General features: G+C 37.7%; 1 protein-coding gene across 3 annotated transcripts in view; it reads left to right on the forward strand.

Annotated features, from left to right (window-relative positions):
- The first annotated feature begins 2662 nt into the window (after nt 1–2662).
- Nucleotides 2663–24549, forward strand: part of bmpr1a.S (bone morphogenetic protein receptor type 1A S homeolog) — a 60666-nt gene continuing 38779 nt past the window's right edge. The window contains exon 1 of one of the 3 annotated variants that reach the window (XM_041570413.1): nt 2663–2840. The gene's annotated coding sequence lies outside the window, so the exon portion shown is untranslated. 3 annotated transcript variants of the gene reach the window in all.

The raw sequence follows: 24549 nt of genomic DNA on the forward strand, positions 1-24549 counted from the left end.
CTGAATATTTCCAAAACTCTAAAAATTTTAGTTTTTCTAATAATTCATACCTACAAAAAAAATCTGAAAACCTCTAAAGTTTTTTCACTTAATTAATCTCACATTTTTAGAGCTTTTTAGAAATATAGGAAAACCGCAATTTTTTTGTGATCCGTGGAAAAAAAATCACAATTTGATTGTTAGTAAATGGATTTCTTGAGGTCTTCGTATTTTTTTGTTAGATTGTTCAGAGCTTTTTTTTGTTCTTACTTTTTTTAAATCAGAACTTTTGAAAAAAAAAATCCAACCTATAATAAATAAGCCTCTTGCAATGAGGCTTGCACTACTGCTGTGACTAATATACTGTTCGGAGGAAATAAGAGAAGTACTGCAGGAAATCCTCTACATGTTCCAAATTGGCTAATATATTCCGTTTTATACACAGAGGAAATAATTAATTGCGCTAGAAAGGAAAACAGCTGTATTTCCTGCGGGTCTACTACAATCTGAGCTTGCCCTTTGGTTCATAAAGTGCATTAATAATAACTATCAGTAATAATGGATATTCCCTGCTATTCTTAGATTTTGGTTAATACAAACTACATTAATTCACACACAGTATTTATAATTGGCAGGTTAAATTGCATATGTATACTATTTTTAATTACATTTTTATAATGGTATATAGATATACATTTGTTATACTCATTTTAGAATGACAGTTTCAATACAGCTATAGAATCTAGAGAGGTGATCCAGTGCATCCAAAGGGGGATCTTGACCATGCTTGCCCCATCCCTGTATCGGCCTGAAGCCCCCTGTCATGCTCTCTGCTCCAGTGCTTCCCATGGATATCAAAGTATTTTGGCGGAAGATTCTATATATACCTTTCAATGGAGTGGGTAAGTTAAGTTTGGATTGTTTTGCCACCAATATGGATCCATGCTGCTTATCAAATACAAGGTACTGTTTTATTGTAACAGAAAAAATCATTGACAAAAAAAATTGGTTATACGACTCTGTGGGAGATAGCCTTCCTGTCAGAGCTTTCTGGATATTGGGATTGCAGATAATAAAATCTTTTACTCTTCGTAAAAACGCTCATATTGGACAGTTTTCATTGCATTGTATAGGAACAAATCCCTTTCCCGATAAATACTAGTTTTAGTGTATAAGGGTATAAGAAAATCTAGGCCAAAATTGGCTTTGTTCATACCATAGTCAGTTTCCTGTTTTTGAAATCTTTTATTTTTTATAGATTGGTAACAGTTTTAACACGTTTTAAATGTACAGCGCTTCACAGTAAACTAATATTTAGCAAAAATAACTACACAAATATTGCAGTGCAGCACCTGAGGTAGATATTGAGCTCTGTGGTAGGGGAATGCCATCAAAAATTCACCAGCGACGGCTTTGCTCACATCGCAACACTTCGCCAGGCGTATATTCGCCAGTACAAAGCTAATTCACTAAAATCCAAAGTTGCGTCCAGTGAGCCGAACGCTGGCGAAGTTGCACTAGCGTTACTGTGGCAAGTGAATCGAAGTTGCGCTAACGTTGCCTAATTTGCATACGGTGGGAAGTTAAAGTTCAATGGATGTTTTTGTTGCAGCCAATACATTACACTAGATAATCCCAGGAAACGTTAATAAAATAAAACAGAGTTGTTATAATGCCCTACACATGATCCCAGTGTATAGTTTATGTGCCATATGTTAGGAAATGTAGAGGGGAAGCCTATCACCCTGAAAAATTAAAAGTCACCAGCATTTTTTGGGACTTAGAAAAATTTTTAACTATCTTTTGAGGAAGTCCTATCTACTCTATTGCACTTCGCCTGGTCTTAGGTGGCGAAAGCAAGTCTGGCACAAGAGGTAACGTTCAGTAAAATCCGCACCTTAGTGAATTTGCGTAGTTACGTCGCCAGAGCGCATCTTTGCCAGGCGTAAGGGAGCGAATTACCGCTAGAGTCTATCTCCTTCGCTAGCGAAGTTATGACTGCGCCCGTAAGTAAATCGGTGAAGTAACAAAATGGCCTATTTTCGCTAGCGTTATTCACTTCGCCCATAGTAAATCTGAGTGAGAAAGGTCAAAACGAAGCTGAAGAGCTACCCACAATGCTTCAATATAAACACCATACGTTGAAACATCTCTCTCGTATTGTATTTCAGCCAATAACAATTGTGGCGAGTGGCACCCTCTAAAGGTGGCCATAGACGCAAAGATCCGATTGAGAATTCGTACGATTTTCGGACCGTGTGTGGAGAGTCCCGACATTTCTCGTCCGGCGGAGATCGGTCGTTTGGTCAATCGGACAGATTTGATTTCGTCCCGACTGTCCCGCCGGAGCCCATTGTGCTCTCATCGTAATCCGATCGTTCGACCATAGGCAGAATGTTCAGATTACCCCGATATAGCCATGCCCGTTATAGGCATATCGGGGAAATATCTGCTCGTTTGGTGATGTCGCTAAACGAGCGGATCTTTGCGTCTATGGCCACCTTTAGCCATCGAGATGTACAACCTTGTCCTGTAAAATATAGTAGGTATTACAGTGTTAGTAGGAGGTGGAGCCTTGAAGACGTTTTTGCCACCTCGACCTAATACTTTCTATCTAGACAGCACTGACAAGGTTAATTTTTGTTTTGAGACGGCGTGAATGACGTCAACGCGTGCGTGTCCCAGCGGGCCTCTAGTTGTGTGGCGTGGCGCCGGCGGCGGCGCAGTGCATGGAGCTTCTATCGCGCGCACGGGGGAGGTGTGAGAATTCGGGATAAGCGGCTGGAGGAGATTTACGCAGTCGGGTGACGGGATTTTTATCACAATTAAGCAAGACGACAAATGGGAGCCCCGGAGAACCAGTGAGTAAACAGTCATGGGAGGCAATTCGCTGTTTGTTGATAGAAACGCTTTTCGTACTTTCCCTATTTAGGACTGCTTGTATTCGTATAGGCGCTGGTGGGAGGCGGGTTATTTCCAGACTTCCATTTGTTATCTTATTGCTTGTAGTGTAGGGAAAGTACTACCTGGCTGACGCAGGATGCTGGGAGCGGAGGGCCACAGATAAGTCATATTTTGTTTTATTGTAAGTGTTGTATTGCTGTGATTTAACAACAGCTCTACGCACGTTCCGTATTGAATTGAATTTGAGCTCGTTCCTATACACAGTAGGGCTTGTTTCTTTCTCCTGAAAATCTGAGCTTTCCATTTCCCGTGGTCACCTCTGGGTGTTTGTTTAGCTCTTTATTTGCAGTTCTTTCTCCACCATCTCCACCATCTTGTTCTTCCCGCCCCATGTGTCGAGTCTATTTACTTTCTGCTCACCTTCTTTATCTGTTAGTGCGAGATAGGGCCCTCCAGGTGTTTCATAACTTCCAGCAGTTTGCGCTTGAGTGGAAAAAAGCTTTACTCTTGCAAACCCCCCTTCCCTCCCTTGTTGTTATGCCTGTCCTTTTACTGGAATTCTGGGAGTTGTAGTTTTGGAACATCTGCTAATCCACAAAGGTAATCTGTGCTTTAGTCTTTGTGTCAACATCTTTTTTCTTTTTTTTGTTTATGTAGTTTTTTTTAATGGCATAGATACAAATGGTTGCTCTTTGGTGTTTTATATTTGGAAGTCTTAGTGAATGTTCTCACTAATTGTTTTTTGATCTTAAATTTGTAAATCTATGCAATTATTTTGGGGAATCCTCTCTTGCCAGTGACATGAATTTAGTATATTCTGACAGACTATGTTAAACATTTCTAGTATATATTGTTTTGGCTTCATCTGTTGTTGTGGTTGACACTAATCTAATCTGTAACAGCATCCTAAGGCTTTATGCTGACAATTGCCATTGACTTTATTACAAATCTATGGAAATAAGCGTGTTCCAATTTGCTGGATGTTTGAATATTTGTATAGAATATTCACTGTTGTGGTATCCTCATGTGCTTTAAATGACATACAGCACGTTATAGCATGTTGTATTCACAAAGCCGTGAACAAACTACAGTATACAACGGACCTACATTTAGAGGGTTATTTATTTAAGTCTGAATGCTAAAAACTGGAAAAAAAAATATTATTTACTATAAAATCTGAATTTTTAGTGGAAAAAAGCCTCGAGATTTATAATACGTCTCTAACTTGTCGAGATCCTGTAGAAGTCAATAGCAGAGAATATATTATGGTATATATTATGGTTAAGGATGCACCGAATCCACTATTTTGGATTCGCCGAACCCCAGAATCCTTGGTGAAAGATTTGGCTGAATACCAAATCCTAATTTACATATGCAAATTAGGATTCGATTCGGCAGAATCCCGAACCAGATCCTGGATTTGGCGCATCCCCAATTATGGTCTGTGCTGGTTTTCATACGAGAATCCGAACATTTCAGGCTTTTCCGTCGATTTCTCAAAAAAATTGGACTTTTCTGGTATCAAATCCGAAAAATTACGTTTTTTTTGCATGACAATCCAATTCTTTCCGTGTTTTTTTTTTTTTTTTTTTTTTAAGGATAAATATGGGTAAATTGTGGATTTTTGTCTGGTTGGACTTTTTTTTTAATTTGAAACATCAGATAAAATCAGATTTTGATAAATAATCCCCTTTGGTTTAAAAGAAAAACAATGATCACAATCGTTTAACACATATATTAATGTGGGTAAAATGTCTACACTTGTCTTTGTGAATACTAGAATGTTGTGCCTGACATTGCTTTGTGTTGGTTACTTGCGTTCATTATATTGCTGAGTTATTGAGTAGACAAGTAACTTTATTCACAACACTGCTGAATATGTTGATGCATTTTAAATAAATGTAATAAAAATAATGGCACATGCATGTTTTTTTTAATGGGGTCTTGCATTCAAAAACTGATTATTTTTTTTCTTTTGAAAAAATAAATTCTAATTATAAGATATTGGCACATGGAACAGCTTAACCTTGCAGATTAACTGTGGGTGACAATGTGCCTGTGGGAAAACATATACCTCACTTCCGCTTTCCAAAGTTACACACAGGCTGAGGCCCAAACACTGACCTCCGCTCTGCTGTATGCAACCGCACACATGTTGATTGGATTCAAATCAATGGAGCAGGGGCACTAAGCAGATCTGCTTCTCTCAATTTGCGAAAATACACAGGCCGAGAACAACCAGAGCCAACAACCTGTGTGTCCATAAGGTGGCCACATCTTATATACAACAAACAATTCAGCCCCTTCTACCCAAGTTCACATCTTATTTGAAAGTTTATTGGCTTCTTGAGGGGCTCCCTGACAAATGTGGCAGGCCTGTTTGTATTGACTGAAATGGTTATATACCCCAAATTAAAATGTTGCCATTACCTTAATTATAAATCCTGTGTAACATTTCCAATGGTTTTTAAGTTGTTTATATAATTTAAATGTTATGGAGATCAGTTTGTGTCATTTGCTATTCTGACTACTGAACAAACTAGCAGGTGGCAGAATTAGTAGATCTATGAAGAAGCATGCCAGCATGGTAGGAAATTCTTAGCTGCAGTTGAGTTGACTTATCCCAAATTCAAATATAAGAACCATCAATGCAGAGAGATAAACCTGTCATATAATCTCTATCTTCAAAACTGATATGTAAATACTTAATCTTATTAATATAAAGGCTCTGCCATTGTTGGGTGATGTTTAGTTGAAATATTATTGCACTTGAATTAAAAATTAAAGTTACATACAGTATGGGTTGCAGTGCAATATGTTTTTGTCAGATTTGGCCTATCATATGTTTTTTCTTTCGGTATTTGGCCGAATCTTTCAGCAAGGATTTGGGAATTCGGGCGAATCCCAAATAGTGGATTCGGTGCATCCCTAGCTGCAAGAGAATAGCACCAAAATTCGGTTAGGAGATTATTTTCTGTTATTATATCCCAAAGAATGATCTGACTACTGTGTTGGCAAAAAGTAATATGTTGATTGACTACCAGGATATATAACTATGCAGGCTGATGCATTTATGCTATAATTACATTTTATTTTTTTCCTGAACACTACTAGAAGGTACCCTCTTGTTTGTTCAGTTATATTTTTTTGTTGAGTGGCTCAAGGATTGATTCAACCTGGCAAAGGAGAATATAGCTGAACATACCAGATTTATTAGAATTTTAATTGGTTTTTTTTTCAGGTTTTATACAACATATCTTGATACTGCTATCAAGTCACGTTCACAGATAACTTTAGTTACAACTCCATTCATTTAAATATATATTGTGGTTTGTTTGAAATTATATATTATTTCATTATTCTCAGGGATGAATTTAGGAATTTTATTTGAGGATTTGGTGTGTACTAGGACTTTACTTCTTCTGCTTATGACTGCTATGTTTCAGCTGTGTATGTAGTCAATTAAGCAAGACTTTCCTAGTGCTTCAGTTATGATTTTAGTTTATAATAATATAATATAATTTTAGTAATAATATAAGTTTTTGTTATGGTTTTGTATGGTAATCAAATATTAACTTTAAATATGTGACTTGTAAACGCTACCTGCTGATGGTTTACTGAATAAAGGCAAAAAGGAAAACCTATATCCAAATTTAAATTGGTGAAATGTTAAATTTTTTTCTGTTTAGAACAAAAAACTAAAATTTTTATCAAACGCAAATGTTTATTGAAAAATCTGAATATAATTATTATTTTTTTATTATAAATAAAATTGTCAAGTAAAATTTCGATACCTTGAATTTCTCCTCTATGGTATTCAATAGGTCGGAAAATTGAAAAACCTTGCATTAAAAAAAGTTTTACATTTGCTATAGACAGCTCCCAATGACTTCTACATAAAGTTTTCTTTTACATTCAAGGTTTACATAATTTTTCTGCTTAAATTTCCTACATCTGAATTTTTGAAAGCATGATTTTTTGATTTGTGGCAAAATTTTGAATGTGGGTAAATAACCCCCATTGTGTCTTTTATACCCCGATGTCTTTTAGTAGATTACCCCCAATAGGTTCTTTAGGGACTGCATCCCCTGCATTGTCTTTATTATTAATTAAAACAAAAAGTCATATACATTATATACAAAATATACTTTAATTACAACATTTCAGGGATTTTAAAACTATGCACTTTTGTTTCTGACTCCAATCACACTTTGCCTGGCCCCTGTTTAATGCATTGGTGCTATGATGCCATTGTAAAAAAAATTTTTTCCAGTAGATATGGCTTCTGTTTAAAACAATATTTAAATGGGGAACATGCACCTTGTCTGATTAAAGTCATGGCCTTGAACCACAAGATTCTTATAGGTAAGAATGAAAAGCAACTAATATTTACAATATTATTAAATAGTATTTAATTATTTTTTCCACTAAATCCAAGTTTAACAGGTATTGCAAAAGGCTGTGAATTTTACTGCTTAATGGACTCTAAGTGCAGATATGGGATTGGGATAAATCAAATCCAGAAAGCTCCAAATTACGTGAAGGCCATGTCTCTTAGAGTGCATTTCGCAATGTATTTTTCCCTTTTCTCTGTAATAATAAAGCAGAACCTTGTATTTTAACTTACGTTTGCATAAATTATATTGGTGTAAAACAATCCTGTTGGATAAATGTAATGTTTAAATGGCTTTTAGTGTCCTTAATTATGGAAAAACACATCTGAAAAGCCCCAGGTCCCCCAAGCATTTCACATAATAGGTCCCATACCTGTATATTATATATTTCCATACTGTGGTTTATTGCAGATAAGTCCAGCAATGTATTGTTATATGAAAAAACTGGTCTATGGTATGGAGTGTGTACAAAACATTGAGGGGGTTATTTATTAAACTCTAAAATCACGAACAAGTTTGTGATTTTTTTATTTCTTTTATATAAAATCAGACTTAAAAAATTAAGAATGCTTTGGAATTTATTAAACCTCGAGGATGGAAAAGTCTGAATCTGAAAATCCGGCATTTTAAGGTGGCCATAGACACGACACACAGATCCGAGCGTACGAATCGAGGATTCGTACGATTTTCAGATCGTGTGTGGCGTGTGCCGACATCTTTCGTCCGGCGGAGATCGGTCGATCGGTCAGGTTTGATTTTGACCTGACCGATCCCGCCGGAGCCCATGGCACATCGTAATCTGATCGTTCGGCCATACGACCGAACAATCAGATTACCCCCGATATAGCCATGCCTGTTAATGGCATATCGGGGAAGATCCGCTCGTTTGGCAACATCGCCAAACGAGCGGATCTTTGCATCTATGGCCACCTTTAGACCTGTCAAGGTTACATATAAGTCAATGGGAGAAGTCCCAGTGATAATAAGCGCAAAAAACCCGAGCCGATTTGATCGGAGTTTGTACCAGAAAATATTGAGATAAATTCGGACTTTGATAAATAACCCCTGAGACTGAATGCCTTCATTTTATTGCTTGTAAACAGCAGTATCCTCATCATCTGCAGTGCTTTTAGTTAGGTTCTTTTTTATTACCACAATTTCTCAGCACATAGGTAAGGAAATCTGTTGGAAATGTTAGTCTGCAGCACAGATGCAGAAATCCTATTGGATTATGTATACCAGAAATTTAAATTGAATGATCTATTGGTACTGAATGTCTTAATGAGGACATGAATAATAAAGTGCTTGCCAAAGTTCATAGTAAAACATTCCAATCTACTATGAAATTTCAGGTACCTTTATTAGTTTAGTCATGGTCTGGTGCATGAAATGTAGGCACCATGTGTAAGCTTATCTGTGGAAATTCCTGAATGTTCTACTTTTCTCTGACCCTGCATGGGGCCATATAATACCCTTGCTGATGTATGTACTGAAGGAGAAACTTCTAGTTAATGATTGCTGCATACAGTGAAACATTTACAGTTAATTTTGCTGCTTTTAATTTAACTACGATTAAAAGTTATTGTATTCTAGAAAATGTTTCTTCTAATATTCAGCCTTCCGGAGATATTTATGTTTACTTACTATAACCGCAGAGAGCATGCCTAGTAAAAAAAAAAAACTGTACAAGTAGATAGGTTGGCTATATGGTTCAAAGGTGAAACTTATTTCGGTTATTCTGTTGGCTTCTCAAACCATTAGGTAAATAATTCTCCCGAACTGTTTTCCAATACCCTAACTTAAGATGACCATACGTTGAAAGATTCACTCATTCAATGAAGTTGCTAATACGGTCCTTGCCCCAATTGGATTTTCAAGTTTGCTGATCAACATGTGGCTGATTTTGCCTGTGATCTCATTTCAGCTAGCATTAATAAATGCATTCATTACTGTTGTAATTTGTAATGTACTTTTTTCTGCAGAGTAAAGGTACACAATAAGTTTCATATGATTTTTGTGGGTGTATGGAGGCCTCCTGATTTTGTCTGATATCGATATGAGCTGAAATCCGTTGCCCTTAATGTCAAAATGCCCAGCAAATGTCACACAGTGGACCCTACCCTTTTGGCTTCTTGTGAGAGCATCTGGTACTATGAGTCCTTTGGAAGATCATAAAGCTTGTATGCCTAAGTGACAGTTTAGGTATCTGAGGCAGTATCCCCTTCAATGGACCTAAAGGAAAATGCTATTAGAAAATCTAAATTCAACTTGTAGTTTCAGAGGGAAAAAATGTAGACCACATTTAAAGGAGAAGGAAAGGTTTTTTTTTTTTATACTTTGGGGGGCAAAAAGTTATGCACCCCGAGTGATTGTATTTTCTTACCCGACACTTCGGGCCAGTTCTATCCGCAGATAACTGCACTGGCCCAGGATTATTCCAGCGAGCACCACGGAGTGATCTTCTTCTTTCTTCATATTTCAGTTTTCGTCTATGCATGAGCAGTAAAGCAAAAAGCCAAACGTAAACTAAAAAAGCCAGCTATTTCGTTCTACTGCACATGCGTCTGTCCCAAGAAATTTGAAAAGCTAAGAGGATAACTTGTGGTGTTCCCTGGCAGAACCCCGGGCAGTTGCAGTTTTCTGCTGATACAAGCACCAGCCCGGGGTGTCAGGTAAGTTAATTCAACCACTCGGGAGTGCTCCTTTAATTCTTTCCTGGGCACATTTTAAAGGAGTTTGTTTGGTTTCTCCAGTTCATTGTGGTTTTTTTTTTTTTGGTGTATGAAAATGCATAATGTTTTTAGCGAATAGCACATGGGGCAATATGGGGTAATTAAAGTGCTGTTTTTTTATGTTTCCCAGAAAAGCAGCACCAGAACACGTCTAAAACTGTCCTGTGTCAGCATTTGCTACCCGGACCATTCTCCATAATTCGCAGAATTACAGAAAGGCTGACTCCCATAGATTCCATTTTAATCAAATAATCCAATTTAAAATTATTTCCTTCTTCTCTGTAATAATAGAACAGTACCTTGTACTTGATCCCAAGATATAATTCTTATTGGAAGCAAAACCAGCCTGTTGAGTTTATTTAATGTTTATATGATTTTTTAGCAGACTTAATGTATGAATATCCAAACTACGGAGAGATCCGTTATCTGGAAAATACCAGGTCCTGAGCATTCTGAATAACATGTCCGATACCTGTAGTTTGTGAAAAGCTGGTCATTGCTTAAAGGGGTTGTTCACCTTTGAGAGAACATTTAGCATGATGTAGAGAGTGATGATATGAGACAATTAGCAATTTTCCATTTTTTATTAGTGGTTTTTGAGTTAATCCACATTTTATTCAGCAGCTCTTCAATTTGTATCTTAAGCAATCTGGTAATTAGGGTCCAAATTACCCTAGCAACCATGTATTTATTTGAATAAGAGACTGGAATATAAATAGGAGAGGGCCTGAATAGAAGGATCAGTAATAAAAATTACAATAACAATTTATTTTTTAGAAGGGAGTCTGCGACGCCCATTTGAGAGCTGCAAAGAGTCAGAAAAAAAGGCAAATAACAATAAAACTATTAAAAAAAAAAAAAATGAAAACCAAAGTAGCTTAGTCTATAGCATAAGAAAAGTTACCTTAAAGGTGAACCACCCCTTTAAAAACACCCCCACGTACCATTAACCTTATAGTACCTATTCTGTTATATGATTAGGCTCTATCCAATCATTAAATTAAACCATAAAATGTATACAGGTATGGGATACATTATCCAGAAAGCTCCGAATTACTGAATGGGCATCTCCCATAGACTCCATTTTATCCAAATAATCCTAATTTTTCTAAATTTCTCTTTTATTATTAAAGAGAAAAAATTCTCTTTTCTCTTTAATAATATAACAGTAACTTGTACTTGATACAAACTAAGATATAATTAATCCACACTGAAAGCAAAATCAGCCTTTTGGATTCATTTAATGTTTACATGATTTTCTAGTAGACTTAAGGTATGAAGATCCAAATTACGGAAATATCCGTTATCCGGAAACCCCCAGGTCCTAAAGTAATAGGACCTGGGGGTTTGTGGATAACGGATATTTCCGTAATTTGTATCTTCGTACCTTAAGGGTTTTCTTTTTTTTTTTATTTATTTTATTTATATAAAATCTGACTTTTAAAAAAAAAAAAAACACAAATTTTTCGGAATTTATTAAACCCCCGAGGATGGAAAAATAAGACCTGTCGAGGTTGTATATAAGTCAAAGGGAGAAGTCCCAATGATTTTTTGATGAGCGCTGGGTTTCGGGGAATTACCAATAATCAAAAGTTATGAACAAATTGTGAAAATCAGATGAAAAAGTCTGAAAAAATTGTGAAAATCTGATATTTTTCCCGCAAAGCAAATTTTCGGGGACACGTAATAATAAATACCGTAAGCGGGAAAAAAAAAACCAGAGCGGGTTTGATCAGAGTTTGTAGCAGAAAATATTGAGATAAATTTGGACTTTGATAAATAAACCCCTAAGTCTACCAGAAAATCATGTAAACATTAAATGAATCCAATAGGCTGATTTTGCTTCCAATATGGACCCATACCTGTATATATTGCAGCATGTAGTATGAAAATGTATTTTCAATATAATTGTGTTATACATGTGTATAACCTTACATTAATTCCATATATGCTAGTTTTTACAGTGTACAATAACTTTTAACTTTAAATGGCAGAACATTTTCTGCAATTGCTGCATATAACGCATTGTTTACAATGATAAAATTATTTTCAGATTGACTTAACTGTCTTAACATGTCCTTGACTGACCCCCTCTTAAGTTCTTCATTTTACCTTGGGCTTGGAAACCATTATATTTGCTGAAAATTCAGGCAAAGGAGTTTGTTATTGCTATCTTCCTTTTAAACTGTGATTATAGCCATTGTAATAGAAGTTATATACATAAATTGTTCTTTTTATTTGTTGTGGTGATTTAGCTCTGGACACTAAGTGGGTTCATAAATGATTTGCATGCTTTGATTTTTAGTCTTGAATACTGATATTTTTTCTTCTCCTTGCTGATGTGCTATGCCATTATAAGAGCTCAAATTACATGCTAAATGTGGCTAAGGTAGAAGGGGGGGGGGGTAAAAAAGATCAAATTACACATTCTGAGTTCCACTGTTTGTAGCTACACTTGAAGGCTGGAGCCATGCTGACTGGGAGGGAATATGCAATCTCTGTATGTGTTTAAACTCTTCCCCCAACCTTGGGGAGTAAAGAAAAAGCTGTTCTTTTCAGTTGTTAAGGATTACAAGTATTTGGATTCATTCTGCATGGAAGTACCAATCTTGCAATTCTGAATGAATGCAAATCTGATCCTTGCCATTGTTAGCAGTGATTAAATCATTAAAATACTGGTTTTTCATCTTTGCTTTAGAAGATGTGGTTTATTCTGCACTATAGTACGCCATACGATAGTTAAAAGGGCCTTTTAAAGGACTAGTAATATTAAAGGGATCCTGTCATCGGAAAATGTTTTTTTTTCCAAAATGCATCAGTTAATAGTGCTACTCAAGCAGAATTCTGCACTGAAATCCATTTCTCAAAAGAGCAAACAGATTTTTTTTATATTCAATTTTTAAATCGGATATGGGGCTAGACATTTTGTCTGGTCATGTGACTTGTGCCTGCACTTAAGGAGAGAAATGCTTTCTGGCAGGCTGCTGTTTTTCCTTCTCAATGTAACTGATGTGTCTCAGTGAGACATGGGTTTTTACTATTGAGTGATGTTCTTAGATTTCAGTGCGGAATTCTGCTGGAGCAGCACTATTAACTGATTCATTTTGAAAAAATTTTTTTTCTCCCATGACAGTATCCCTTTAAAAAAAAGTTTGTTTGTATATATTGAAAAAAAAAAACCCACCAAGACAGTTTATACTTAAAAATCGCAAAATCTTTATTAAGAAATAACTTCCCGAAAATCTGCTTGCACTCCTCTTCAGAAAGGGATCAGGCGATCCATCGTGCAGCGCTTGATTTCTCCTCCCTGCCTTCCTTATAGGAGATATCCAGGGAGGAGAAATTGTGTGCCGCACGATGGATTGTCATCGCCTTTTCTGAAGAGGAGTGCAAGCGGAGTTTCGGTAAGTTATTTCTTAATAAAGACTTTGCGGTTTTAAAGTTTAATTTGTGTTAGTGGGGTTTTTTTTCGATGTATTCTTACGATTTTTTTTAACCTTTTTTTAATGTAACTGGTTTTAAACACCACATTTTTGGAGTCTGCTGTGTAAAAATGTGATGCTATACCTTAGTAGAGGAAATTAAGATGGCATTGTTTTATGGTGTCTGCTGTACAGCGCATAAGAACATCCAGGGAGGTGACTCTGCCATCGAAAGATAAATCTGTTGCCCTTAATGTCAAAGCTCCCAGTAGATGTCACATTGTGGAATGTGACTTTTTGACTTCTTGAGATTTGACACTAGGAGGGTGATAATGCTGACATTTGTGTGCATTACATTTAGGCAGGGCTAATAGTGTGACTGGTGCAGTAACAACTTTATAGGAACTAAAGGAAAATGTTATTGGAAATTATACATTCAACTCTTAATATTTTTACTGTTTAAATTCAAGGGAACAATCTAGGGTCAAGCTGTACTGTGCACAGAATCTTCTGCACCAACACTGTAATCGTTTTATCAGGGTGATGTAGATGCCATTTTTGGTGGCAAGAACAGGGTTAAATGCTTTTAAAGTCTATATATAAATACTTATTCTCTCATTTTACTGAAATCCAATTCCTACACTGATGAAACCTTAGCAGAAACAGGGTGATCACAGCAGCCCTGGGTAAAGTAGTATTTCCACCAACGGCACCCTCCCTCCTTCCCCCTGCTCCACTCGCTGTTGGTACTTCCTCTCTATTCTCTCCCTTACAGCTGTAACTAACTTGCTTTTTTACCCTCCCTGAGCTGTATGTTTCCAACTGTGCTTGGGATTGCACCCTTTCCTCCAAGTGCGCCCTGGGCAATGAATCAAACAATGTTTTGGCCATTCATACAAAAGTTATATCAAACAAATAGAAGTGACAATCACCCATAGATATTGTCAGATACACAATATATGCAGAGATATTGTCGTTCGCCCACAGAAATCTTCTAACCTTCTCGATCGATCACAACCGATTGCCATGGTATGGAAAATGTCCGTACGATCCACACATGGTCCAAAAATCATACAAACCTTTGATTCCTACAACTATATCTTTGCGTCTTTAGCTTTAGCCAACATATGTTTAGAATAAAAAGTTGTGTAAATTGACACTTTTTAGACCAGGAATTCTTGGCCAATAATACTAAAGAGCTGGTACTTGGTTACCAGCACAAACTATCTCAGAAAAAAGCTTTGTAAAATAAAATGTGAATTCATCAATTACACAGAGGTACAAAGCAAATGCAAAAACAGTACAAAGCTAATAAAGTGTGTGTGTATATCTATCTATCTATCTATCTATCTATCTATCTATCTATCTATCTATCTATCTATCTCTATTTATATATATATATATATCTACATATATAACAGTGCATAGTATATTATAGTATGTATATAACCGTACAAAGCTAATAAAGCTATATAAGTATAGCTAAAGTATAAGTACACTGTTATCCTTACCTCTTGTTTAAATACTAAATGACAAGTGGAAGAAAGGCTTATCCATCTCTCAGATGCCCTCCTATATGTGTGTGTCACTGCTCAAATGGGGCAGAGTTTGGCCAAAAACATATGTATTTTCTGGTCAAAATCTGCACGTTATGCACGTGGCAAGCAGATTTTCATTTTTTGTGACAAGCAGATCTCTCATCACTGAACACACAGGCTGGCATGTGGCAGAAATCAACTATTTTTTTGTAACTTAATTTTTTTAATTGAGTAGAATGTTGTTTTACATTGAAAAAATATGTATATAGCAAGTGGAGAGAATTTATGTCATATATAGGTGGAATAGAGCAGAAGCTAACAATTCCCAGGCCACCCAAATTTCTACAAAGTTGGGGGGTCCTGTTATTTATATTATTGATTCATGAATTTCTACTTTTTGCCCTGTGTTTCATTTCAGACAACATGGAAGGTTTAGGTGTTTTCCATTTGGCTATAAACTGGTGGAGAAAGCACCTTGTCTATCATTAATTTGTGCTGTTTATGAAGCCTGAAGATTTTCAAACAGTCACAAGCACACACTATAAGGGTTATTATTATTAACATGTATTTATATAGCACCAACATATTGCGTAGCACTGTAAAGTAAATGTGACTATACAAGTAAATCACATGAATTGTATACATATGGAGTTACATACATCACAATCAATACCTGTACAAAAGGTGAGGAAGGCCCTATGCAAAAGAGCATACACTCTAAAGGGAAGGCAGTAATACACAAGGCGTGGGAGTGAGCAAGATCGAATTAAGTGGGTGAGAAATGTGGTACTGTATGTGGTGTTGCATTTGGAAGTTAAGCAGAGTGAGGGTAGGCTTCTCGAAAGAAGTGCGTTTTAAGAGATTTCTTGAAAGCAGAAAAGTTGGGATAAAGTCGGACAGACCGTGGGAGGGGTGCAGCCCTAGCAAAGTCTTGAATGAGAGCATGTGAGGAGGTAATGAGGGAAGAGTTGAGTAGCAGGTCAGTAGAAGAGCGTAGTAAGCGGTTTGGTGAGTATATAGAGATGAGTTCAGAGATGTAGGGTGGGGCAGAGTTATGAAGTGCTTTGAATGTCAGGGTCATTAATTTGAATATGATTCTGAGGTAGCGGAAGCCAGTGCAGGGATTGACAGAATGGCGTGGCAGAGGAGGCATCGGGTGTTACTGGTGTTAGTTGGAGGAAAGAGAACCATTTCAGTTTTAGATTTAGTTTTTAATTTAGGGTAGCGTTGCGACATCCAGGTAGAGATAGCGGACAGGCAGGAGGAGACGCGAGTTAGATCAGTTCTGGGTTGAGATCAGGAGATGAGAGATAGATCGTCAGCATAGAGGTGGTAGTGGAAACCGTACGAGTTGATTCATTTGCCGAGGGAGGAAGTATAGAGGGAGAATCTTAATGGTCCCAGGACAGAGCCTTGAGGAACCCTAGAGGTAGGGGAGAAGATGCTACTCCATTGTAGGAGACACTGAAGGAACGATTGGTGATTTAAGAAGAGAACCAGGACAGGGCAGTGTCACGAAGGCCAAGCGAATGGAGGGACTGGAGGAGGAGAGGGTGATCTATAGTGTCAAATGCAGCTGAGAGATCAAGCAGTATTAGTAGTGAAAAATGATTGTTAGCTTTAGCGGTTAAAAGGTCATTAGTTGGTCGAGTCAGGGCAGTTTCAGTGGAGTGTTGTGGCTTAAAACCAGATTGTAGGGGGTCCAGCAGGTTATTGTCAGAGAGTAATGAGGTTAGTAGGTTGTAGACTAGACGCTCAAGTAGTTTAGAGATGAAAGGTAGAAGAGAGATAGGTCAGAGATTGGCGGGATCAAGAGAGGGTTTTGTCAGAATGGGGGTGACAAGAGCATGTTTTAGTTGACAAGGAAACAGTCCAGTTGCGAGTGAAAGATTAAATAGGTGAGTTAAGGCTTTGATTAGACAAGGGTTCGTATTGCGGAGAAGTTTTGAGGGAATTGGTTCAAGTGGGCAGGTGGTAAGGTGAGAAGAGGCCAAAAGCTTTGAGACTTCCTCATCAGTGACAGGGGTGAAGGAGCACAGGAGAGACTGGAGAGTGTGGAGGGAGGGTGGTGGAAGTCTAGGGGGGTTGGATGTGTTTTGTATGATTCTTCTTCCTACAAGCAATGTTTTATGACAGAGGCACCTGCTCAGATTCAGGAAGATTAGTCGGCGATAAATCACCTCTTCTTTGGGACGACTAATCTCTCCCAAACTGCCTCCCGCTGGCTAGAATCTAAATCGTGGGGGATGGCAATCGGTGTGCTTTGTTTTCTGAAGTTGCTTAAGGAGGAAACTTGGGGCGACTTCGAAAAACAAAGCGCTCCGAGTGCCACCCCGCCGGCGTTTTCGATTCTAGTAGGCGGGAGGCACTTCGCCCCAAAGAAGAGGCGATTTATCGTTGGCCGACTAAATCTCCCCGAATCTGAGCATGTGTTTCTGCCCTTATAGGGTGGACCATGTTTGGTCTTTTTGATGGATCATGACCACATTCATGCATGATGTTCTGAAGAAGCAATATAACTCGTTGTTCTGTATACGTTTAATGTGAATGGGGCTTATGCTGGATATATTAAATATTCAAGTAAAAGCAAATAAACAGTGCCCTCTATAATTTTTTTTAACAAAAACACATGTTTTGGTTTACCCCTCTGCTCCCCTGTGTGTAATTTTAATTCAAACAATTCAGACATGATTAAAGTGCACATTCCAGACTTCAAAGTTATTAGCATTAATTTGAGTTTCACAATGTAGAAATTGCAACCGATCAGAAAATCCCTTCAGGAAGCATGTGTGTCTTTGTCAGACTACTATCCGCAGAAGACTTCATGAACAGAAATACAGAGGCTATATTGCAATATGACACTAGTTTGCCACAAAAACAGGATGGCCATATTTCAGTTTGTGAAAAAGTACTTACAGGGGTTGTTCAGCTTCAAACTTTTTTTTGTTTAGTTGGTTTCAGATAGTTCATCTGACATTAAGACTTTTTCCAATTACTTTCTGTTTTCTATTTGTTACCGTTTTTCTAATATTTAAGTGTAAAATTTCATTTTTCACCTTCTAAAGCAGCTCTGGGAAGGGGGTCGCAAAATGTTGCTGAGCAAGAATCCCTGAGCTTCTTTAAGCTGGCCATAGATGTTGAGATTTTTAAAAGATCAGATCCTGATCGTAAGACCACGATCTTCTCAGAACGATCGTACGAATTGACCATCAACTAAAAAGACCAGTTTGCCAGGAAAACAAAAAGGGGAGCTGCCAGCTTGGCCCTGCAAACATAGATTGCACTGGGGCCGACAAAGATTTTTTGACCTGGCCGATCAATTTCCTGACAGATGTCGGCCGAAAAATCGTAAGATGTACGATCGTTCGAATCCCACTAACCGCACGATAATTTCGAAGGATCGGTCGGGCTTCCCTAAAACCGGTCGTTCGGCAAGAAGAATCGTTGCGTCTATGGGGAGCTTTACAGGCTGCTGTTAGAATTGATACAATTGTTGCTGATATTCCACAAATACTGCTGAAAAATGTATCAACTAATTATATCGGCTAAATGTAGCAAATTGTAACCTGGATTACTGAGCTGCCAGACTGAACACTAGAGACCAGAACATTAAACGTTAAACTTAAATTTTGGGAAAACTGTAAAATAATAAAAGATGGAAAGCAATGGTAATGTTTATGGTAAACAATGTGAAAACCACTGAACTGAAAAAAAAGTGTTTGGAAGGTGAAAAACCCCTTTAAAATAGCCTGCAGAAATGCATGGGCATACAAGACCATTATTAACCTGTATCAGAGTGATGGCAAGAGTAAAGTGTGGAGACAAAAAGGAACTGCCCAAGATCCAAATCGTACCAGCTCATATGATAAACATGGTGATGACGGTGTTATCGCTTGGGCTTGTATAGCTGCTACATGTACTGGCACACTTATCTTCATTGTTGATATAACTGCTGATGGCAGTTGCACATTGATTTTTTTAGGTGTTTATTAACATCTGCTTAAGTTCCAGTAAATGCTTCCAAACTCCAACTTAGACGACACTTCATCCTGCGACAAGATAATGATCCCAAAGATACTGCTAAGGCAACACAGGAGTTTCTTGGATAAAAAAAATGGAAAACAATTGAATGGCCAAGCAAGTCACATGATTTAAATCCAATTAAGCATGCCTTCCATATGCTGAAAAGGAAATTTGAAGGGACAAGCCCCTGGAATAAGCAGGAATTGAAGGTGGCTGCATTAGAGGCTTGGCAGAGGATCAGCAAAGGCACTCGGCACCTGGTGATGTCTATGGATTGCAAACTTCAAGCAATCATTGCATGCAAGGGATATGCAACAAAGTACTATATATGAATGCTATAATATACCTACTATTACTTTGTTCCAAACATTATGGTACCCTGAAATGAGAGGGGATTTTTACAACTATATAGAAAGTGCCCGCAGTCTGGGCTCTAACACCCCTCCCTCATTGTGGGGTCAACTTCACCTATAGTTGGACCACTGATGCAATCCAACTTTGGGATAAAATGCGATGCATGTTTTTCCATTGGCAACATTACAATTTTTCCGGTTCCCTAATCGCCTGCATTACATTAATGCAGGTGGGTAGGAAACTATGGATGTACAGTAAAAAGGCACATAAGGTCCTCTTCTCTCCGCCTACAATTTGTATGCAGTCTGATATAAGCATATCCATTCCTATTCAATCCTGTGTGTAGCCCCCCTCACAAACATGGCGTCTGGAGAAGCGCTACTGTAAAGAGCTTAGATGGACCGGAAAAAACAGGAAAGCATGGATTTTCAGGCTATCCGTTCAACCGATGTTGTTTGTCAGTAATTGTAAACAAATGTGCCAATAAGAGTGGATCTACTTCTCTCCACTCGTAAACACAGGCAAAAAGAAGCGAACCATACGCACTGTGCCTTTATCCTTGAGCACATGCGCCAATCATTCTACTCTTATAATTAAAGAGACTGTTCTATTACAGGACTAGGCCAGATAAATTACCCTTAAAATTTAACAAAATGCAGCTTGAACAATCATTTATCTGATTTATCAATGCGTGTGGAAAAAGAATAGCAGCTGAAATATAGAGGCACTGAAATCTATGTATCGGGAAACCGTTCAAAACTTGTTTAAAAAATACAATGTCCCAATGTATTTTATTCAAATTCACGGTCTCTTTGTCTTTCTTTCAGTGGTTAACTAGAAACCTTTTTACATGATTTTTTAGTGTGCTTGCTTTGCACTGTTAGTTAATTTGCTCACAACAATGAATAACAGCTTGCAGATTCACAATGAAAAGCTGAAGGCCATTCAGAAGGTTGCATCCGATTACTCCCACCGTTCATATTTGTCCTCACTTTATCCTGCAGCCTGCTTAATATCTTTTAATTAACATCACTGCCCATAATTACATTTTAAGCATTCATCAGCTAGTGGTTAATGTGTAAATCAGTGGTGCACTGTCTTGCCCCAACTGTTGTTGAATTATTTCATGTTAGGAGATAAGATTTTTTTTCAGAATATAAACAAAAGCCTATTTTCTGTTACTGCCCCTTTTGTGATGACAAAAGACCTGAAATTTTTTACCATCGTAGGACTTGAGAATCGTTGCAGGTAAATGCTTGAATAGCATAAATGTGTAAAAAAAAAAAAATACCTATGTGCATTTAAAATGTTTTGCCTGCTATGATTCTCAACACCCATGATGGTTATTGGACTTTTGGTGTTTTTTCAATAGCCTTTATTTTTTCTTCGTGGGTTTTACATATTAAGGACCTTATTAACATATAACATATTCACATATAAAGTAACATATAATTTATATACATTTCCAGCAAGTGACGTATTTCAGTATCATGACAAAAAAACATACACATGTATACATACTCTAAAACAAAATACTGTTTCACAGTTTACTTGAAAAAGCTTTAGTAATTTTAAAGTTAATTATGATAGAATAAAGTGTGTAAATAGGCTATCTCCCATAAACTCCATTATAATCAATAAATCCCAGTTTTTAAAAATGATTTCCTTTTTTTCTGTAGCAATAAAACAGTACCAGGTACTTGATCCAATCTGATATTAATCCTTATTAAAAGTAAAACCAGCCTATTGTGTTTATAGATTGTTTACATGATTTTCTCGTAATGATGTTATTCGGAAAATACTAGGTCTCGAGCATTATGGAGAACAGATCCCATAACCTGTATATGAATTATTTGGAAATCACAGCAGGCAGGCACTATATTTTGGTCACTGTAATGCAAGCTTTGTGTCGCCCTCAAACTTCTTTTATGCGCCAAAATGGGGGATCTGCTACCCATGCCTGTGCACAGACTACACATTTTGATGATGATGATGAGGAGGAGGGAGGAAAATGTGAGGATTGCAGTGGCATCTAGAAAGGACAGAATCTAAAGTAAAAGAATTGCCTGCCCCGCACGGTAGGCAATATACGATTGACAGCTGAGATTTTTAAATGCCTTTATAACGGTTATGAATGTTTTAATTTTAAACAAATTGGATGTTGTGTTTAATTCGAAAGGACTTTTATTATACGTTTTTCTATGTCTGGGTATCCGGTCCCATTTAATAGAATTAACTTTGGGTTTAGGGTATTTTCCCTAAAGAGCCTTATTTATTTGTATAATTTTTATCTTGAGTTTTTCACTGTTCTGGTGGCATCGTTTGTGTATTCTGCTGTATGATTGAATGTGCGAGGTACTTTGTTAGCGTGCACCACTTTTCTACTCCTTGTGTGGCCATTCATGCTTAGCCACAAGCGTGTTTCAGGACACTCGACTTAAGGGTGAAGATATGCGGAGCTATTAGCAGCAGCTGCTTGTCATGGCTACAGAATGTGAGAAAATACCCTGCCATAGACAATATTGAGACTTACCTCTGCCAAAACATATGGGTCTGCACATTTATTAGGGGCTGAATTTCAAATTCACGTGTTTTTTTTAAAACTCCCATAAATTCGACCAATCGAAATTTATTAATAAAATCAAATTTTCTCAGCTCGGACGAATTGAATTGACCCGAAAACTCCTAATTCAATTTGAATTAGAAAAACTTGATTCAAATTTAAAGGGGACGTATAGCATAAATTTTCACAATGCATAAAAGCATGTAAAATAGTGTAAAGTAAAAGAAATATGTTTTTAATTTAATACCTTAGCCAGAAAACTGAAATCAGCCCTCCCCTTTGCAACTTCTTGTCCAGAACTCTCCAGTATCTGAGTCTGCAGCCAGGTGAGGGAGCACTGGGCGTGTTGGTGATGTCACATCAGTCCTTCCCTGCAGACTTCTGTTAACCCTTAATGCTTGCTTTCCCTTCACTAAACTGCTCCTTTCTATCCCTCTCTGTCCTGTTCTTTTCCCCCTCCCTTTCCTGCAGTGTCCCTTTCTCTCCCTCTGCCTTGTTCATTTAACCCCCTCTGTGCCCTGTTCATGTAACCCCCTATGTGCCCTGTTAGTTTTCCTCCCCCCTCCGTTCACTGCTTGTTACTGTCCCTGTATAAATAAAACATAATCTGCTACTAAAAGTATTTTATTCTTTTTTGGGGGCAATGTGTATCAGCACAGTTAGGGGCATATTTATCAAGGGTCAAATTTAGAGTTTATGGGAGTTTATAAAAACTGCATCAGCTGCATTTATTCCTTTGCAACTCCCTGCAAATAAACATGAATTGTTTCATAAACAGTTGCATTTTTACCTTGCAACTCTGTGAACCTGATCATAAATTGTTCCAGAACAGCTGCATGCATTCCCTTGCAACTCCCTGTGTCTAACCATAAACTGTTCCACAACAGCTGCATTTTCCCTTGCAATTCCCAGCACTTGATCATAAATTGTCCCAGAACAGCTGCATTTATTCCCTTGCAACTCCCTGCAATTAAACATTAACTGTCCCAGAACTGCTGCATTTATTCCCTTGCAACTCCCTGCACCTGATCATAAATCAATATGCAGGAAAACAAACCTACAGCTGCTATTATGGAATATCATAACAGTTAAAACTAATGTGCACACTTTGTATAACTTTTATAATGTAATAGAGGCAGGGAGTTGCACAGTGTATAGCAATGCATTATGGACTGTAGATTATGTCCAGTTGGGCAGGTACATTTGACTGATGCCTATTTGCTGTGGAACACAGGAGCATACTGTTGTACTTTAAATAAAAAAAAATATTACATTACTATTACAGTTTGTATTAACCTTCATGTCTATTGCATTATGTTGAGCATTTAAGGTATATTTTTATAAGTGAATGATCAGACAGCCGCATAAGACGGTTATGTGCAGGCTGGGAACACACAGGACACAGGAAGGGAGGGGAGGAGTTTCCTTGCAGAGTTCAGCCAGTCAGTCAGTGCTCTGACCACTTCCTGGGAAGATTGAAAAGACACTCCCACTCTTCATTTCAGCCTAGCTTCTGACCTGTAAACATCTCTCTGCAGCTCTGATATAATCACAGTTTTAGGAGGTATACTGCTTTCAGTTGCGGTAACTGACCGCAATGGACTGCCCCCCCCCCCTACCTTCCAGTCCCACACAGAGCAAGGCGGCATAGGTGGAGGATGGTGAGAGAAGCTCCTATCACTCCCAACGTAGACAGGCAGGTGCTCTGTGTGGGACTGGAAGGGAGGGGGGGCCGTCCATTGCGGTCAGTTACTTACTTGACTATCAAGCATGGCGCTATTTAAGCCTAATTTTTGGATCTGAACGAAGGTCCTGCCATCTGTCCACCTTTGCGTTGTTTTAATTGTTTGTTTTTTATGGACACAGTCCAGCACTGTGTGCTTACACGCAGTGCATTTGTCAGTGTGGTTGTGGGGTGTCACAAGGTTCACGCTTTGAGTTCACACATTTTTAAAATGGAATTATTAAAAGTTAAATTTTAAAAAGCCTTGTCAGTGCACAAGACTGTAGCAGGCGTTCTGAACTGGGTTGCAGGGGGGCGGGGCCAGATGCACTTGGCTAGCTGGGGGCACGGCTCCAACCCCAATGTTTCTATTTAATGTTGTTACTTTGTATACAACCTTGCAGAACAGCCTAGCTCATAAACTGTAGTTACATTGTGGATGCTGTTTTTTCTATTAAGTGCTTCAGAAACGCATAAGAAGGTAAAAAATTAATCTTTAAACTTCAATATTAGACAAACGGTCACAAATACATAATAAAAAAAAAAACGATAGCAAGTCACATTTCTGGTGAACTATCTAAAACTGAACTGAAAAAGTGTGAACAGCCCCATGGTGTGTACTGTCCACCTTAGTATTGAGCTAGCTAGGGCATGCATAGTTCAGCTAACACTGTTGCTTCCCCTATATAATGCATTCTTTATTAATTAATATGTAATAAGTTATGTAAAAAATACAGAACAGTGTGTAAGAAAATGAGTTCCTTATTGGTTTTAACCTATAAACAGAGATTCTGCAACTTATGGGCTAGGATAGGATGTCTGCATTAACTGCATACAAAAGATCACTGAAGTCTGCCATATATTAGAAAACAAACCGGTGTGGTTGCCCAAAGGTTTGTGTGTCCAATTGATCTGTG

The sequence above is a fragment of the Xenopus laevis genome, chromosome 7S, assembly GCF_017654675.1.
Source record: "Xenopus laevis strain J_2021 chromosome 7S, Xenopus_laevis_v10.1, whole genome shotgun sequence".
NCBI lineage: Eukaryota > Metazoa > Chordata > Amphibia > Anura > Pipidae > Xenopus > Xenopus laevis.